Source organism: Larus michahellis, chromosome 2 (assembly GCF_964199755.1).
Source record: "Larus michahellis chromosome 2, bLarMic1.1, whole genome shotgun sequence".
Taxonomy (NCBI): Eukaryota; Metazoa; Chordata; class Aves; order Charadriiformes; family Laridae; genus Larus; species Larus michahellis.
The window spans coordinates 4,526,299-4,546,781 of NC_133897.1; positions in this window are offsets into that span (position 1 = coordinate 4,526,299).

Genomic DNA, 20,483 nt, shown 5'->3' on the forward strand with positions numbered 1-20,483 from the left:
CAAGGATCTGTGGTTTTTTAAATTACACAAATGTGTGAAAAACTCATCTTGTGGTCTCACTTGCTTTTTTTTGTCTAAAGGAAGTCCTGTGATCTCTTAGTTACAGCCAAAAAGGCAACAGAGATGCACTGGGAGTCCTGAGGACCAGAAGCTAAGTAAAAAACATTAAAATATTCCTGTTCTAAAATCTCCTTAATCTTAATCCATCTTCATGGTTTTGAAGACCTGGCTTCAGTGCTTAGATCTAGCAATAACATACAATTTTAATTTGAAGATTAGATTCAAATAAAGGGAACCTAACCCACTGCCTGCAGACATTTTTCCTCTGTTGTGGTGGGCTTTCAAAAGCCCTAAATCTATACAATTCTGCATATTTGCTCAGTTGTTCTCTAGGGGATTATAAAGGTTTTTTTGAAAAAATGTAAATTCAAAATAAAAAGACAGATATGATAAAACTAGAGGGAAATGGAGAATTTCCTTGCCTCTCACCTTTACTTGCTACTCATTTATTTTTTTCGCTTTCCCTCCTTGTTCCTGTCCCTTTCTATCCCCCCATGTTTGTACTCAAATTTTATCATTATCTTGGTATTTTCCTTTGCACTGCAACTGGTACTCCCTATATGTCAGGTTTCATGTTCCTTAACGGTGAAGTGAAATGAATGAATGAATAAATGAATAAATAAAAATCCTTCAAGAGAGGAAGAAACTCAAGAACCTCATTCTCATTCAAATTAAAAAATTAAACTTCATGAAGGCCCCAAAAGTTTAAATACACTTTTTATTTGAAGTGTAAAAGATGAAGCACAGCGCACAGCTGCTAGGCTAGATTATTCCTCTGTCAAAAGGGGCAGGAAGCAACACCTAGAGTTATTTGTGCAGAGAGTGCTTTCAATGCTTCTAATTGTGCTCACTGAAGAAAAAAACCTGCTTGCAACCTTGTTCTTAACTGATTCTTACATGATCTGGGACATCAGTCAGATTGAAGTGATTCAATTTGGCGCCGGCCTTTGCAGATGTGAAATGAAAAAAGGCTAAGTGAGCATTATCGCTGCAACATTAAATAGCATAAACTTAATCTTCTTTGAGCTGACATTTTTGTGGGTCTGGCAAAAAAAGAGAAGGAAGGAAATTTAGGCATAAGTTATGGAATAATAGTTCTGAGACACGACAGTATGGATTTGTGATTAGCAACAGAATTCTTCCAACCTAAACGCAGCCCTCTGGATGCCAGGTGGTGTAAAACGGGGGTGATCAATCAGCAGGGATTGTCTTCCATGGCCAAACAGAAGCATACAATGTCATTGTAGAGACTGTGGGGTAGCCACCTGGTCTCCACCTACAATACCAGATAGGTGGGCAAATATCTCACATATCTTCTGTGGTATCTGCTAGCCCCATGCAGATGTGTGGGCTTAGATTTACTATGGTGGGAGAATAGACACACGTAAACATCTACATTTAGTTGCCCAAATACAGAAGTCTTAATCTCAGACTGAACTCTGCCCTAAAAACTGTCTTACTTTTCCTAAACTTTTTTTATGGCATAGTTTTATGCCTAAATTTTTAACAGACTACAGTTCATAAAGACTAATTCCTCCTTAGTTGCCCCGATTCATTTTTATTTGAATGAATATCAAGCAGTATGCTTCCATTATTCTCAATTAAGCAATCTATGAAAGCTGAACAGCTAAGGAGAGAGGAACAGTGCTGTCAGGGTTAAGAAACACAGGCAGTTTATTTTGCTAATATATAGCTTATTGCATTCATGCCGTAGTTTAAGGCACCAATCTATTCTAAAATTACCTTAAAGTTCACTGCCTTAGATGCTTGAGAACAGTAGTGAAATAAACTAATTAAAAAGCTGATATAACTGACAGGTCCCTGTTAACTCAGCCCTCCCAAACCTATGCAAAAACAATTACAGTATGCAAATGTTGATGATCCACCTTAATGCTATTCCTTATTAAATGTCAGAGAATGAAAAATGAATTGGATTATCATAGTTTCCTTACTTGTATGATGATGGTGCTCTAAAGATGTATCACAACATCACTTTTCTGGGCTAGCTTATGGACAAAGCAGTTGATTCAATCACTGCAGGTAACATACAGTATGTTTCTCTGGTCAGCCATGAACAAGGAAATCAGTTAATTATTTGTTTTATTATGTATTTCAGAAATTTTCTGAAATTTGCTTATCTTCTCCTGTGTTTATGAGAGAGGGGCATCAAAATTTCAAGCCTCTGAGCATTTTTCATTTTACTGTGAACTGAGATTTTCCTGTTTCGCAAAGGACAAAATGTGTGAATATTATCATAATGTATCAATACAAATTGCTTTTCTAGGCAATTAGCATGTTAGCAGGGAGACAATGGGTAGCTACTGTCAGTAACCTGCAGTCATGAAGATGAAGACACAAATATTCTGTCGTGGTTTTGTAACTAAAAAGAAGTACCAGAAAATATTGCACAAATATGGGTTGCTGGTGTCCACAGGAATGGCAAAAATCAAGTCCCAAACCCAAAATCTGGCATAATTGACCAGAAATCATACACATTTGTAGTATGTAAGCATAACAAACTCTAATAAAAAAACCAAACACAACCATAACCAACTTGTCAACTTTGTTTACTTCTTCTCAAATAATGGATGTCCTTCCAGAGGCCTGAGCTCATATCAAACAGCTCAGATCTCACTTTTCCATTTTTTAAAGAGGTAAACCTAAATAAACAAAATTTCTTGTGCCTCTCCTAAAAGCTTAAAACCATGTCAAACAGAAAACAAGGATTTTTTTTTTTTTTTTCAGTTTTACAGTTCTGCCTTATCTGTTGTGGTTTGACAGAGATGGTTATAAACAAAGGTCTAAAGAGAATTTTAATTCCTTGGGAAAAATAATAAAAAAAAATTGTCTCCTGATCCTGTAAGGTTAGTGGTTTTCTTCGGAGGATGATGGATTCAGCCTTAGTATTTCTAACTCAGTAAGGTTTCTAAAGGTACGGCAAGGATTTGGAGGTGGAGAGCTTAGGGAGAGAAATGGAGATGGAGGACTGAATGAGAGACAAAAGAGAGAGAACTGCTTATATCTCAAATTCATCGGGGTTCCAGTCTTGGGGGTTGGTAAGAAAGAGCAAGGCTCATAACATCAATGCTTAAACTAGAAGATTGACTTTAGATTTATCTGGTCTAGTTTACAGATTTTTCCATGACTCTCCTAATGTTTCAGTCTTTTTTTTTTTTTTTTTGCTTCAGACAAATGCTACTCAATCAATACTTATCCTGAGGGACTTGAAAAGAAATATTATTGTATTATTACCCCGATGTGTTCTCTACAGCTATACAGCTCTGAAACGTGGGATAAGAATGGAAAAGAATAAGATGTTTGTACATATTTATTTTGGGGGACAATTGCCTTGCTACCTCTGGTACCCGAGTACACAGCATGTTGTATGAGAGACTACAGTCATTTCATAGAATCACAGAATCATGCTATGGTTTAGGCTGGAAGGAATGTTAAAGATCATCTAGTTCCAACCCCTCTGCCATGAGCAGGGACACCTCTCACTAGACCAGGCTGCTCAAAGCCCCATCCAACCTGGTCTTGAACACTTTCAGGGATGGGGCATCTACAATTTCCCTGGGCAACCTATTCCAGTGTCTCACCACCCTCATAGTGAAAAATTTCTTCCTGATATCTAATCTAAATCTACCCTCTTCCAGTTTGAAGCCATTACCCCTTGTCCTATCACTACATGCCCTTGTAAAAAGTCCCTGTCCAGCTTTCTTGTAGGTCCCCTTCAGGTGCTGGAAAGCTGCTGCAAGGTCTCCCTGGACCTTTCAATCTCATATGAAGCAGTATTAAGCTTCCATGAAGATATCATTCATACAATTCACTCCAGAGCAACAGCTCTTCCTCCAAAAAGGGCATAGCAACCAGGAAGACGAGAAGACTAAACTAGAAAGATTCAATGAAGCTTCTTGAGGTCACACCTGGAAAATGCCGGCTAACCTTCAGCACTGGTCTAGGTGATGCCACCAGGGCTAGGAGCAACCACCACTCTGAGTAGATTCCCATCCCTACAATCACAATCACAGCATCCCATCCAGACAAGTGGTGTAGGTCACATGTGTCAGACATAATGCATAGAAACATTCATCTCCAGATGAGTGGAAACTCTTGTCTCTACCTGCACATGCAGTGATTAATGCTGTTGCTTAACTCAGTTACGTTTCTCCCTAATTCCCTAATTCCCTAATTCCCTCTCCCTAATTCCTATCTACAGTGTATGGATATGTCCAGATCACATATGGACCATTTGGGAAACACAAGATAAAGAAGCATGAACTGAAGGGAGGAAAGCAGTATATTTCCAAATATTTTCCAGTTCCTTCCTTCATTTACCATGAGAATAGGAGGTGCAGTTTTGGGGCTGTTGATTTCTTTACTGAGTCTACTCATTTAATGAACTCCAACAAATTGTAAAGGATGCCATATGAGATCTTTCAAAATGAGAACTGAGTCAGGGCAATCAAGAAACGGTGGCATCAGTCAAGGAATCTGGTTATTTGAACATCTTTCTCAGGGGTTCTTTTTTCTGTTGGTTTATTTGTTTTAAACACATACAACATTACCGAATCCCAAGCTGAACCCCAGGGAAAACAAAAAAATAAATTAAAAAAACCAAACCCAAATAAATAAATAAAATATATTTTCTTAGAGAAAGATTCAACAAAACCTCTGTTCTGCCAATCCCTAAATGCAATAGTGTAATGGGAAAAAAATGAAGAGAAAAAGGTGGGTTTGAAACAAATAATAGGCTAGAAAGACAGGGAGACAGATCAGGTGTGCTGACCTGCGCAATACTATTACTGCATGAAGCTCTGTGGATTTATTAGAGCACTAAAGGATGTCAGTAATCTGTCAATGTGGAGAACAACTGTACTTCAACATGTGGCATGTCTCAGAAAGAAATAACTTGCTACTGGTTGTGTGTACAACAAACATAAGAGCAGGTAAGAATTAAGCTCTGTCCAAAAAGAACAGGGAGATAACACCTGCCAGTTTCCCTGTGCTGATTTGATAATGAGTTTTTCCCTACTCGTATATGAAATAACTTTTACAGAAAGATTACAACTGCCTAAGCAAGATGCCAGAGTAAATTGAAAATTATATACAATAATTGGAGGCTTTAAAAAGCATACCTTTAGTGCTTCTCTTTGCCAGGAAGACCCATGAAATGGAGAGGGAGAAGGGAACAAACAGAGGCAGTGGAGAACTTTGAAGATTTGTTGAATGCTTTTTTTTTGGAACACATAATACAATCTGCTGCTTTGGGGTTGCTTATTCCACCTTTGATATTATCTATTTATTATCTTTTTAGCAGTCTGATATATATTAGCTATAAATCCTTATCGAAGTCCACATTTCTGTGTCATGTCTGTCTCATTTGTGGTTGAACAATTCAGGAGAAGGCTCTGCCTACATGCAGGCTCCTCCACACAGACAAGGGACATATGTGAATCCTGTGGATTGTTCCCACACGCAAGGAGGTTTGTGACCTGACGTACCTGCTCTCTGCTCCCTATCTTCCCCAAGCTTCAGTTAAGCACAGGCGAGGCCAGCTCTGATCTTGCCCCACTCCTGCCTATAGGGTGAGATTTATCTCAGATAACTCTGGCTGCCAGATGGTGAACAGTCTGAGATACTCCTCTAGTCAGGGAGGAGGAGATGAGTCATCTCCATCAGATGAGGTGAAATATCTTCTTCAGGCTGCTGTACTTTTCTTCTGGGAGGGGACATTTCAAATACCAACTTTTAGATGGTTGGAGTTAAGCAGCATGAACCACAGATACAATTAATTATCCAAAATTCAAAGACAGCTGATACCTGTGTGGTACCTTAAATACAGTCTCTTAATAAGTGATATTGTTGTTGCATGGCCTTCACCTCCACTTCAGTACTCTAGCTCAAAAACAGAGCAATGGACTGCTATCCCAGGCACTTACAGATTTCTAAGTTCAGAAGATCCATTATATTTGAAGAAGTGAAGGAAAAAATGCTCTGGTTTTTTTTTTTTGGTTCTTGTTTTTAACTTGAGAATGGCAAACTTGTATTTATTTGTCACCTACCCTCAACTTCAGAAGGTTTGAAGGGATTTTGCTTCAGATAAAGAAAGAAAGTTGACTCTTTTTCAGACAGATACCATGTGGAAGTAATTTCAGTTCCAAAAATGACTGTTTTGGGAACCTCTGAGATTAATAAAATACGAATAGGCTGCTTTGAAATCTTGACTGTAGCATCATGTGCTATCACTTTTTCTGTGGAAAACACTGATTTTAACTGGCTTATCTGATCTGTGGGCACTAGCTCTAGGCATTTCCTGTCATTTAACCTTAAATGTCTAACAGTTATCTCTCTAATCAGTGGAGAACCATTCATGCTTCTGCAAGATAGATGTCGAGGAGGAGTCAGTGCCTAGAATTACCTGTCTATGCCATTTTGAACAAAGGTAGAAGTGTACTAATGATTACTAGTGGGATCTTATGAAATTTTACAAACCAAAAATACACCATGAATAGTTTGTTTAAAGAAGAAGAGCAAAAAAATGCCTGCTAGTCAATGGGTATTAACAATAATAATAATAATTTTCTTTTAGGAAAATGTCTATTTTAGAAAAAAAAGTAATAATTAAAAAACTAATTAGCAGATAAATAAATGTAGTATAGACATCATTTGTCTTGGGAGAGAAATTTCATTTTCCATGTTTTCTAGTCATAAGATTTGCATAATATTTACTGTATGTTATGTCCAGCTGGTGAAGAATTGAACCCCTGACTGATTTCGCACCCAAGACAGGATAAAAATTTTTTGCCACTGCCTTTGTCTATGTTTAATTGAGTGACTAAAACTAAAAGTTTTCCTATTTGAATACTGACAGCCAAATTAAAGCAAAATAAAGCAATCCACCATTTGTCCATCTTACAGAGGTATTAAAAAAATAATCCATAAACCCAACCAATTATCTGCAGGACACTTCTTGCTTATTAGGTTTTATCAATTTTCCTGGACATACTAAGTGTCCACAGAGACTCTTCAAGACTTAATTGTCTTTTTCTTTGGGGATTCAGGGTAAATAATTAAAGTCTGTAAGTATGTTTTCAATTAAAATGATTAGCATCCAGCCAAAATTCAGAGAAGGCAGATGGAATATTTGGACGAGACTAAACGTTTAGTGGATGAGAGTTACAGCTGAGTAATTTAAGTTGCAAATTCAAAGCCCAGTGAAGGTACTAAAAGCTCCCCAGTTTTCTTGGTAACATACATACAGGGTATAAAGTGTTTTTTAGCAGGTTGTCAGAATTGCAGACCAAGGTGAATCAACACACTGAGCTAACGTGTTTTCTGGATTACTTTCATCTTTCTCAAATGTCAGTAAGCGCAAGAATTTCAATCATTTGAACTGATGGTCTTTTCCTTTAAGGTATAGATGTCTTAACATGTTGTGGCCAATTGCCAGTTTCCAAGTAGTACAGTGCAGCATGAACAGCATTGATTTAGTCATGGGATGTTTGTAGGTGAAGTAAGGGACAGTGACTGTAGACAGCAATTGTCTGCAATGTGACAATCGTTCCACTTTCCCGGTACATAAAGGAAAGAGCTATTTCTGGACCATGATTTACTTGATCTACTTTAGACACCTACTTCAAGGTAAGGGTAACCACAGTCCCCAACTCAATGGCTGGATCAGTATGGACTGCACAGAGAGGCTAAGACCAGCCCAGAGTGGGGAAGTCTACACAGTGGATGTCAACCTTACACGTGTCCATACTGGTCTGACAGAGGCTTTTGGACAAACTTTCCACACATAGCGTGTCCATCTCACGAGCTACCTTTAGATGACCTATGGGCTGCCTGCATCCATGCAGCTGTCTGCCAGCATGTGCAGTACATAAATATGGACTTGAGTGCAACCTTTAAGGTCAACCTCAACACCCAGAAAGGAAGCAAAAAATAAATAAATCTGTAGCTAACTTCAGAGTGCATTGAGGTTTAATCCAGGGAAAATGGCAAAAAACAAAGGTCACTGAAAAGTTGGCTTGGGGGTAAACTGTTTTCTGGTGAGGCAGGTTGCTACCGTCACTGTGAAGAAGAAAGGGAGACTGTTGGCTTAGATCCAAGGTGAGATCAATCTGTGTCATCATTAGAGGCCTAAATACCAGATGTCTAAAATGGAGGCTGTCACCTTAAGGGCCCTTAGTCAATCCAAAGAAACAGGAATTAGGAGTAAGTAACTGCCTCCAACAGGCAATCTTTCTCCTGCCAGGTATCAGATTATGTAGATCATGCTCTGGAGGGACGTAATGTTCACCTCTGATGACAAAGGAACACTAGTGAGACACCGAAGTGTGGGCAGGTGACTCCTTCCTTGAATTTACATTTCCCACTAGCACAGAAAGGGTGTTACTTCAGCGTTGGCTCCCTCCCTTCCTCACCAGCCATCTCACTCTCCAACCAAACCCTGTGTACACCAGCAGAGCTTATTTTACCCAGGATGCAGTGGAAAGACAGCATCACTCATTGACAATATATATCAAAAAAAATAGATAAGACCAGCATCAGCCCTAGATAGCAATTAAAATATGGCAGTTCTTATAATCAGCAGCGCTCAAGGAAATGACATGGGCTGCACCAGAGTCACTGACCTTTTACTTGCCTAGTAAATACTCATCCATAGAATTATAGAATCATAGAATCATTCAGGTTGGAAAAGACCCTTGGGATCATCGAGTCCAACAATCAACCCCACTCTACAGAGTTCTCCCTTGCACCACATCCCCCAACACCACATCTAAACGAGCCTTAAACACATTCAGGGATGGTGACTCCACCACCTCCCTGGGCCGCCTATTCCAGTGTCTGACCACTCTTTCTGTGAAGAATTTTTTCCTAATGTCCAGCCTAAATGTACCCTGCTGCAGCTTGAACCCATTCCCTCTTGTTCTATGGCTAATTACCTGTGAGAAGAGACCAGCACCAACCTCTCTACAATGTCCTTTCAAGTAGTTGTAGAGAGTGATGAGGTCTCCCCTCAGCCTCCTCTTCCTCAAACTACACAGTCCCAGCTCCCTCAATCGCTCTTCGTAAGATTTATTCTGCAGGCCCTTCACCAGCTTCGTTGCCCTCCTCTGCACTCGCTCCAGCACCTTGATATCTCTTTTGTATTGAGGTGCCCAAAACTGGACACAATACTCAAGGTGTGGCCTCACCAGTGCTGAGTACAGGGGGACAATCACCTCCCTACTTCTGTTGGTCACACTATTTCTAATACAAGCCAGGATGCCATTGGCTTTCTTGGCCACCCAGGGAGTCCTTGTCTCCTGGCTTTGTAGGCAGAGGAAGGTACTTTAACCACATTAATTGGAGTGACACCTTCCTGAGGACTATGTGGTGGCCCTCTCACACCTGCAATGGGTTTCTATTCAAAACGTAAACTCTTTACCTGCTCTGAGAAACCATGGGGCAACAAAGATACCTGCTGAAAATAAGTGTATAGACACATTTCTGTGCTCCCTTTTTTTCACAAAGAGAAGACAAGAGTCATGCTGCATTTATATTTCTACATTTATATTTGTTGTTTTGCATTTAATTTACTGTACTTTTATATTACTGGACAAGAGAAAAACCTTAACTTTATATGAGACATATGGAAATCAATTTCCAGAGTAAACCTAGTTTTTGCAGCTAAAATAACTTTAAAAGAATGAAGAAGGAAAAGAAAAAGAAGAGGAAGAAGAAAAATTTTTGATTAGATTATCTTGTAGCTTTAGTTCTGTTAAATTCAGCCTTCTGAAAAAGGTATCTCAGTGCATGGTATCTCAGCGACTAATTTTACATACAACAAATTCTGACTAACACGGTCTTGGTTGCCTAGTGTGATGACAGAAACTTTTTTTCCCTAAATATCGATCTGACATGAATAGCAAGTGGAATGTGGACTCCCTTCATCCATGCAGTCACAGTACTGTATAAAACTTCCCTCTGACAAGTGTAATATTTTTATTGTTGCTTTCCTCAGAAATGTGAGGGCAGCCTAGAAGGAATAAGACCAGTGTGCTCTTGGCACCCCTGCCCGCTTAAGCTTCTGCGTGCTTTTTTGTTTTATTCTGCAATAAAGTCCCTTTTTCTGATTTACCGTCTCTACTGGAAAAGGCAAATACAATGTATATCAGATTTTTTCAGTTTCAAAAAATGTTGTCATTACACTATGAAACTTTTGGGGCTGCATTAGTTAACTTCAGTAATTACAATATCTCTAAATCGCCTTCTTTCCAACCAGGAAGAGAACACTTAAGAAGAGTCAATATTTTCCTTACCCTGATGATCATATTTCTTCTAACCCTATTACATCACTGTTATCCCATTTTTAATGGGCTGGATATAACAGTAGTAAGTTTAGCCAGAGTTTGGCTCTTCATTCTGCTTGACTGATTTTATGTACCTGATTATATTTTGCTTCAAATCAGTCCAACACCATTGTAACTTACCCACCCAGAGAAGTAAGTCTTGATTTTTCTCTTTCACCAATAAAAAGGAAATTGGTTTAAAGGCTTCTGGGACATAACTCAAACCCCTGAGTTTTTATGTCCTGACATCTGTGTTGTTCTAGTGATTGATTAAATATCATAATCTAATTACAAATTTGCATACGGTATCAAAAATAGAGGGGCAAATTGAGATCATTTTAAACAAGGCTCACAGAGGATGGTAACTATCATTTTTATTTCCACTTCTAAAACGCTTTATGAATATTAGGCTTTGGTAGCATTGTTTATATTTGAGAATTGCCTGGATTTAAGGGTAAAATAGTGAAACTGAAAAACAAGCACTGATACTATTTTTAAATCCCTAAAGGTCATTTCATGTGTCTTTGAGTCCTTTTTATCGTAGCAATAACATTATCTGATAGAAAACATTCGGTGGGCTTATGAGAAGTGCCACCAGCCAAATCCAAACAAAGCCTGTTGCTACTCATTTCAGGTTAAAATTGCAACTGTAAATCCATGGTTGAGAAGGCTCCCCTTCCCTCTTATTCTCAAAACAAGCTGGGGAAAAAAGAGGGATTAAAAAATGCTTTTACATTTTTTTCTTCTAAAATAAAAACTATAAAAAAATTTGACGTTTGCAAGTAAAAAAGAGAAAGCACTAAGTTTGATGCTTATTTTTATCTCTTTTCTCTCTATATATATTTGCATACATTTAGTTTTGTAATATGTATTATCTGTATATATCTATATATTAATAAATAGTTCTCAGTATGTATCAGTTATTCATGTAATTACATACAAATATGAATAATTTGTTTTTCTACCTTGTTTTTCAAAATTTTCAGTTATTCCCCTGAAATAAAGGGAGAATGTAATCCATAAATTAAATGCTATTTCATTGTTTATTTTGATATAATTTATTAGCATTATTAATTAAAATACTTATTAATAAATTATTTATCTGATGTTATTTAACTTCAGGAAATATGCCTGTGTCAGGTGGGTTTGTTCTTTTTTATTTCATTTTGGTGCGTAGACTGTTTTTTTCTGATGTTACAGAAGAAAAGAAAAACAGGATCATAGAATCATAGAATTGTCTAGGATGGAATGGACCTTTCATGTCATTGTGTCTAACCATTAACCTAACAGTCCCAAAACCACCACTACACCATGTCCCTCAGCACCACGTCTATACATCTTTTAAATACCTCCAGGGATGGCAATTCCACCACTTCCCTGGGCAGCCTGTTCCAATGCTTGATAACTCATTCTGTGGAGAAATTTTTTGTAATATCCAATCTAAGCCTCCCCTGGCATAACTTCAGGCAATTTCCTCTCATCCTATCGCCTGTTACTTGGGAGAATACTAGCATATTTTTTTTTTAATATTTTATTTTATTAATTATACACAGAAGCCATAAAAATTTCAAGGGATTTGACCCACAGGAATGGAAACTGATAAATTTTGTATCTGTACAGGTCTAGAACTGTCTCAGGGATGGAATCACCTGGAGTCTGTGACTGGCTTTCCTTTTCACCTGTTGGGTCACCTTGAGGAAAAGACTTAATTCCCTTGAGGCCCTTCATCTTCACAGATTTTTTTCTCAGAACATCTAATTTTTACAGAATTCATTCCTGGGGCTAAGAACTGTCTCTAATTTATGGGTATACAGCACTTAATGCAAGTGACTTCAGTCTGGAGTTTCAAGGTGTTTCTGCAGTACAGCAAATAAGTAATAAAAGAACATACCCTCAATACAGGGAAAATGCACATTGGCTCTGAGGTGACCGCGTATAGAGGAAAAAAAGATAATTGTTCCCAGGTTTCTAATTTGGGCGTTGATCAGGATATATTTTTGGGCTGCTCCCATAAACAGTTCAGAACAATCACGGAGGTGTCTGCCCTTCACATTAGCTTCAAAATAAATACAAGCTGTAAACATCCCCTGAAGCTTTCTGTAGAAGATTGAGTAATAGAGTATCTGACTTCAGGCATGCTGTAAGTAGCTGATTAAAGCATCTGAATTGCAAAGTCATTCTCGACCTGCATTCTGTTCCTGTCCTGAAGTTCTCTGTGTGAAAAGCACATGAAAGAGCATTACACACCAGTTTTCTTAACAAAGCATCCACTGTCAGAAAATCAGCTGAGCAGTTCTTGCAAATAATCCCCCCTTACGAATAAGCCCCTTCATTTCTTACAGGTGCAAGAAGTTATTCCCCATTGCAGTGAGACTCACCTTTGCAAGAAACTTTCTTTTTCTTAATTAGGGTTCAATTTCAAGGAAATCCCACATTTCATGATGGGGGGGTTGGATCTAGGTGATCTTTAAGGTCCCTTCCAACCCAAACCATTCTATGATTCTATGAATTTTATTTTTGAGAAAAATATCACTAGGCACTTATTTTCTCAAAAAGTAGACTAAACAATTTTTTACAGTTTCGTAGCTCCTGAAGGACCTGGCCAGAGCTGGTGAGCTTGGCCCTAAACAATGTCTTCAACAAGCACAGCAAGGGCAAGCCTGCCTCTGGACCTTTTAATGCAAACAGATAAGGCTAAACAAGATGAGGTTGAAAGGAAAGGCGAAGCAAGGCCACCTGGATCCAGATTCAGCCACTTATATTTAAAGAAGTGATTTAGCTAATAAGTCTCTGTGTTTGAGCTAAGTACCCAAGAGGCCATTATCACCAATCAAGATCAAGACCAAGGCCATACAGTCAATGGAGAGAATGAGTGACTGACCAGACGTCAATCTGTGCTGTAGATTGAACTCAGTGGTTCTTTGGATCTCTCTAATGTCATCAGTTAGATCTCCGCTGTCTGTGGTGGGAGATTACTGACCAGGCTCACCTGCAAGGACCCACATGCCACACTTGCATTTAAATATCTGAATCTGAATTCCTTCTATGGCTCCATCTCAAAGCCAGCTGTAGAGTATATGAGATGTCCCGACTAGAAAATACTGCACTTGATTAACCTGCTTTTATAAAGCATCTTCACTTTGTCTAACTTTTGCAACCTTTGAGTTAAACAACACCATTCCTCCACCTTTGCATTACTATGTCTATGCTTTGTAGAGAGATTAAACAGGTAATTCAATGAGTCTTTTCCACCCTTCTGCTTCAGACCTAGAGGAGCATTTTGCTTTTGTCTTCTGGAATTTTCAATCTCCAATTTGTTCCTGTTAACAGAATTCTTTATTTAATTTTATTTTCAGAATAATTTCCATTGCATCATAAGCAGAAAACAATGGAATAGCAGGAGGTGTCTATAGAAATATTTATATTAAGTAAATTATTGCTAGTCAAAAAATCATTAACATCATGAACTTTGGTGGACATAGCAGTGTTTTGAGTGGGCTTTGTATGCAGGGTGCCGCCATAAAAATAATTTTTTGTTTCTGTCAATATTACAAGGAAGAAATAAATTTCTAGCTGTGACACATCCTTCTGTGCAATGCTGCTTTGGATTTAATCCCATTGAACCTTCATGTATTTTGACAGGTCTGACACGGTTAAGCACAAGCATGGTTTGAGGAGTTTCACACTAAAAAGAAATTTAATTAGAAGCTACTATAGGGTACGAATACTCTCGGATGATGGATTGAGGTAGTAAGGCTGCCGACAAGTTGACGTGTAAAGATCTCACTTCTATTTTAAAAATAAATGTGCTAACTTCTAAATATCATTTCTTAATCATTTGAACTACACAGTCCTTTGTATGCTTAATAGGATGTAAAAATGACACCCAGAGAAAGCAGATACCTCTCAGCACATTGTAATGACAGCATCAGCTGTTTATGGTCCGTAAGTCTTCTGCGGCCAAGTGGCAAAAGATTATTTCTTTAAAATTAATAAAAAAAGCTCAATTAGATCTTAACTGAGCCTATTAGGATCTCCCTTTGGCGGACAGAGTTTCACATTTACACTGGAGACAAAGCAGAGATATTATGCCTGGTTTTGTTCTCCCTCACTTGCTAATTTATATACAAGAAAATATTTTAGCAATGACATCTCTAGTGCTTTTATTCCATTAGCATATTCTGGCTGTACACTTCTGGGCTTTAGTGATTCTCAAACCTGGCAATAACCACTTCTGCATGAAATGCAGAATATTTGGTTTTGCGGCAGAAATTCATTTTTTTAATCTGTAATATAACTCTGAGCATTTCATTTGAATAACCTCCTTGGCCTCCAAACAAAATTCAGGAAAAGATGTTAGACCTTGTCTGTCTTGAGTCATCATCCAAGTGCAAGTTATCTCAAGTCAAGGATTTGTAACTCATTGTACAAGCTCCTATGTTTCTCCCAACTCTCTTCTTATTTCCTTTCCCAGTCTCTCCTAGGATTACAATCTTGGGTAAATTAGATCAACAGAGAAAACAGCACTGGATAATTCATTGTCTACTGCATTCACATCTTCAACAGTTATAGACTTTGCTGATCATTTACTTTTTAGTAGGGAAAAAAAAATATTATTCCTTATGCTTATTTCCAAGACAGCTGGCAAGGTGGACTTACTATCTTCTTTTTCCTTCACAACATTTTACCAGCTGTGATCCTGTGAAAGACTTCGTCATCTTCCTGGACAGTGTCTGGTCTTCAAAGAAGCCTGGGGAAGGGATGTTCTTTTCTAGAGGAGCTTGGATTAAAATGGTGGACCTATGAATTATATAAGAAAAGGCAAAAGTAGAGAAATAATTGAGCTAAGTCTACTGTTCTGACCTTAGGTTCTTCAGAAAAAGATATATATCTTGGAAATTCAGATATTTGTGTTTCTGACTTTTCTCAAGCTGCACAGTCATGATAGGTTTGAAAGAGAACAGAAGCCATAAAAAGGTTTGAAATTATCTGGAAAATAGAAACATTAAGAATCAGGGGTAAAGCCAGGCAAGAGGGAAGAAGAGTTTTATTTAGGGGCAGGTGGAGTGCAGTTCTCTTCTTTCTCCTTTGTCTCTCAGTTTAGCAGTTATAAAACGCACTCTTCAAACTCAGCATGTTGCTGAGGTTTCTTGTTCAATGTAGGTGGGTTTTAATTGTTCTAATTTAGGCATCTGAAAACTACATATGTAAATATAAGTAGTCACCAAAGGCGCTCTCTTAGAAATTGGATAAAAGGCAAAATGGGTTGAATCTCTCTATTAGATGACATGACCAGGAAAAGAAAACCCGTAGGTATCTTAAGTTTAGATACGTAGGGTTAGGTGAGATGAATCCCACCCTTATTGTTCAGACACAGCTCTACTCCTTGAGCCATGCCTTCCCCTGGAGACTCTTATGCAGGAACAAGGTACAACAAGGATGGCTTAGCTTTCAAAACTAGTCAAGAGTGGGTACTTTCAACCCAATAAGGCTAAGAAATTGTAGTCAGGGGAAAAGCAGAGTGACTGCAAGGAAAAAAAAAAGCAAAACAAAAAGAAAACCCAGAAATCTTTTCTGGTTTTCTTTTCTGCCATAGTGTATTATGTTTAAGTTCTATTATTTTAAACATCACCATAGGAAATTAATTGTATGGAATAGCCATTGAATGCCTAGACGTATAACCACCCATATATACAGACAGGAACAGAGCACTGCAAAATCTCTGCATGGAAATCTGAATTTATTTAAAGGATTTGTTGATGTTAAGGCCAGAAAAGATCATCACAATCTTCTATTTTGATCCAGAGCAGACTACATTCACTCACTTATGGCTGAAGTGGAGTTTATATTTTCAAAGAGAAATCTGAGTCTATTTGATATATGAGAAGCGGTACATGAATCCTCCATTATTACACTTTTCTTTCAATTTCTGCTTCTAAGTTTACATGCTATATGTTCTTTCAAACTTTGTGAAGTGCAAGCTTTGCAGTTTTGCCTTTGCTTGGCATAAAATCTGGCATCAGTCTGGTGCCGCTGTGAATTCTGTTCTTCATCAAAGTTCTCAGCTGCTATGGCTTAATACTTGTGTATGTAAACTAGCATATGCCTGCAAAACATTAATTTAATCTTGCTTTTTCTGATAAAAAAGCAAGAACTACATGAATTGTATATTAACGGATCAAAAGACTTGGGATTTGTAATACTTAGGTACTGAGTAACAGAGTTTTCTTTACTCTATTACAAGAATTTTGCATTGGTGGTTTGATTGTTGAAATAGTTCAATTGTAAAGACAAGGGCTTCTGCATGATTCTTGGCCTAAGAACCAGAAAACTGGCCTTGCTACTGCTTGGTTAACTAGGATGAATGTAGCCATAATATACTAGAAGGGGTTCAACCAAATAGCCCTGCTTTCTGGGATTTGGGGTAATTATGCAACCAGAGTCTACTTAAGCCACAAATTTCCTGCCAGGGATCTTCTTATATGTGTATGTTGGTGAAGAATTCTCTATGCTCTGCTAAATCATAAATCAGATTCTTATTATTTGCATTCCTGGTAAAAGGCTTAACAAATCATTGAGGCAAACAGAATAAATTTGCCCCAATTAGATAGTATGTAATTCAGCGTTGCAGGGGCTATCGCCTCCACAAACACCATCATTGGTATTACTTCTTTATGTAAGCTGCAGCAGTAGTTAGAAAACTGAATCGACCTCCAGGTCCCTGTCGTGCCCATTCCCTGAAGAACTAACCATTCATAGAAATTAGAAACAAATTATTCCGTAGAAAGAAACTCTTCTATTTCCTGTTTAAGGAGGAGAAATGAGGCCAATAGGGATTAAGTATTTGTCCAGTGGAGCCTGGAATAATAGTTTGTAAGTTTGATTAATTATTGACAATTATTAATCAATTTTAGTGCAATTTATTGCTTCCTCATGTTGTTGTCAAGGCACAATTGCCATAGGGAAACAGACAAGACTCTGCAAAGTGGATTAATGATTAGTCCTGGGTCTCATATAAATTTAGATTTTATTGTTCTTTTATTGCCATATTCACAACAGCTGTTCTATGCAAGCATATGAAATGAACCACTGCCCTTTCTGCATTCCTGTGGGGAGCTACAATGGCACAGTTTGCATCCCCATAGATTCCCCCATAACTGCCCACCTCATTCCTACTGCCTGTTGTCTCCGAACTATGTGTGGTTAGCACGTGAGAGCTGGAAAGCAAGGATCAAATCTGTACCAAAGCCTTTCCAGCACACCTCCATCTTCAATACTCAGACCAGCTATCCGCAGGGTGTTCAGCCTCCTGAGCTGGAAGATAAGGATGGAGAGCAGAATAACCCACCCATAATCCAGGAGGAAGCAGTCAATGATGTGCTTCTGCACCTAGACACACATAAGTCTATGGGGACAGATGGGATTCACCCAAGAGTGCTCAGGGAGCAGGCAGAAGAGCTCACCAAGCCTCTCTCCATCATTTATCAACAGTCTTGGTCAACAGGGGAGGTACCAGATGACTGGAGGGTGGCTAATGCGATGCCCATCTACAAGAAGGGTCGGAAGGAGGATCCGAGGAACTACAGGCCTGTCAGCCTGACCTCAGTACCAGGAAAGATCATGGAGAGGATCATCTTGAGTGAGCTCTCACAGCAACTGCAGGGCAGCCAAGGGATCAGGGACAGCCAGCATGGGTTTAGGAAAGGGAGGTCCTGCTTAGCCAACCTGATCTCTTTCTATGACCATGTGACCCGCCTTCTGGATGCGGGGAAGGCGGTGGACGTTGTCTATCTGGACTTTGGTAAGGCCTTTGACACTTTCCCCCACAGCACTCTCCTGGAGAAGCTGGCGAATCATGGCATAGACAAGTGTACTCTTTGCTGGGTTAAAAACTGGCTGGGTGGCCGTGCCCAGAGAGTTGTGATTAACAGGGTGAAATCCTCTTGGCGGACAGTCACCAGTGGTGTCCCTCAGGGCTCAGTTTTGGGGCCATTTTTGTTTAATATCTTTATCAATGATCTGGATGAGGGGATTGAGTGCATCCCCAGTAAGTTTGCAGATGACACCAAACTAGGTGGCAGTGTTGATCTGCTTGAGGGTAGGAAGGCTCTACAAAGCGACCTGGACAGGCTGGATCGATGGGCCAAGGCCATCTGTATGAGGTTTCATAAGGCCAAATGCTGGGTCCTGCATTTTGGTCACAACAATCCCAAGCAACGCTACAGGCTTGGGGAAGAGTGGCTGGAAAGCTGCCCAGCAGAAAAGGACCTGGGGGTGCTGGTGGACGGCCAGCTTAACATGAGCCAGCAGTGTGCCCAGGTGGCCAAGAAGGCCAACAGCATTCTGGCTTGTATCAGGAATAGCGTGGCCAGCAGGAGCAGGGAAGTGATGGTGCCTCTGTACTCGGCACTGGTGAGGCCTCACCTCAAGTACTGTGTTCAGTTCTGGGCCCCTTTGTACAAGAGGGACATTGAAGTGCTGGAGCATGTCCAGAGGAGAGCTACCAGGCTGGTGAGGGGTCTGGAGACCAGGTCATATGAGGAGAGGCTGAGGGAGCTGGGCATGTTTAGCTTGGAGAAGAGGAGGCTGAGGGGAGACCTCATTGCCCTCTACAACTCCCTGAAAGGAGGTTGGAGAGAGGTGGGTGTTGGCCTCTTCTCCCAAGTGAATAATGGCAGGACCAGAGGAAATGGTCTGAAGTTGCGGCAGGGGAGGTTTAGATTAGATAGTAGGAAGAATTAAAGGAACAGCCTGCCCAGGGAGGTGGTTAAGTCACCATCCCTAGAGGTGTTTAAGAAACATCTAGATTTGTCACTTTAGGGCATGCTCTAGTGGCAGAGATTGTAGGTTGCTTGTTTGTCGTGGGTTTTTTTGGTTTTGTTTTTGTGGTTTTCATTTGTGTGTGTGTATGGTTGGACTCGTTGATCTCGAAAGTCCTTTCCAACCATGAAGATTCTATGATTCTATGATTCTATGATTAGTGACATGGGCAGTTTGGTGTCACTATTCAAGCCTGAGTACTAATCCTTGATTTTTGATGGAGATGGTTGAAACCAAGAGTATTTACCCTGTTCTAACATCAGTGTCTATAATAGGGGAGATAACTCCTCCTTTGGAGATGCCATCTGTCTATGCTGACAGTAAGCTGCACCTAGACATCCAATTTACATTAAACAAGCTAATTCTAAATGGCTTTAGTTTGGGTACTTGAATCTTATCCAGTCTGCACAGGTTTGTAGTTTGTATTTCATCCTCTTTCATGCTCTCAGCGTTTCATGATCTTTTAATTTTTCTGCCACAATAATCTAGTCCTTCTGCAGAGTGGCAGCCGGGAATATTCATCCCAGCTATCTTTGTAGCCCCAAGCAGATGGCTAAACTGCCTGGTCTGTGCAGAAAAAGAGAAGCTCCCTCAGAGATCAAATGAGAAGAGACACCTAATCTAACTCTGGCTCAACTGCAGGAGTCACTGTCTCAGTTGACTAGAGAGACCCAGGAAAAAGCTGTGCTAAACCCCTGACATTTAGGAGCGCAAAAAGTGCTGAAACGAATATGAATTTTGTTGTATTAGAAAACTGTATAAATATCTTTTAATTATTTAAGCCAATGTCACAAATTACCCACAGGACTCTCCTATTTTTTTCGACATCAGAACATGAATAAAATTTTAAGCTTGTGCTTTTTCCTCTGGTATTTTTTTCTTGTTCTCTCCCCGCCACCCCCCGCCCCACCCCCCCCACCCCCCCCCCCCCACCCCCTGCCGCCATGGCACTGAGTTCTTTTGAATTTAATATTTAACAGCATTAAAATACTACTTGTCATACATATATCTTGTTATAATAGCAGGATAAGCAGGGCTTATCAAAAGAACCCTAAGAAGTAGAGAAGCTGATGCTTGGTTTCCAGTAACATATATAATAACCCTTCTGAAAAATTTCAGCTAAAGATATATTAAGATTAATTGTGAAAAATAAAGTTTTTTAGAAAAGTCCAAACTTATGGGCATGTGGTTTCTTTTCTGGCAGCGCGCTATCCTCTCTTTAACCTAGCTGCAGTAAAACACTCTTGAGTTGCAGCACGTGAG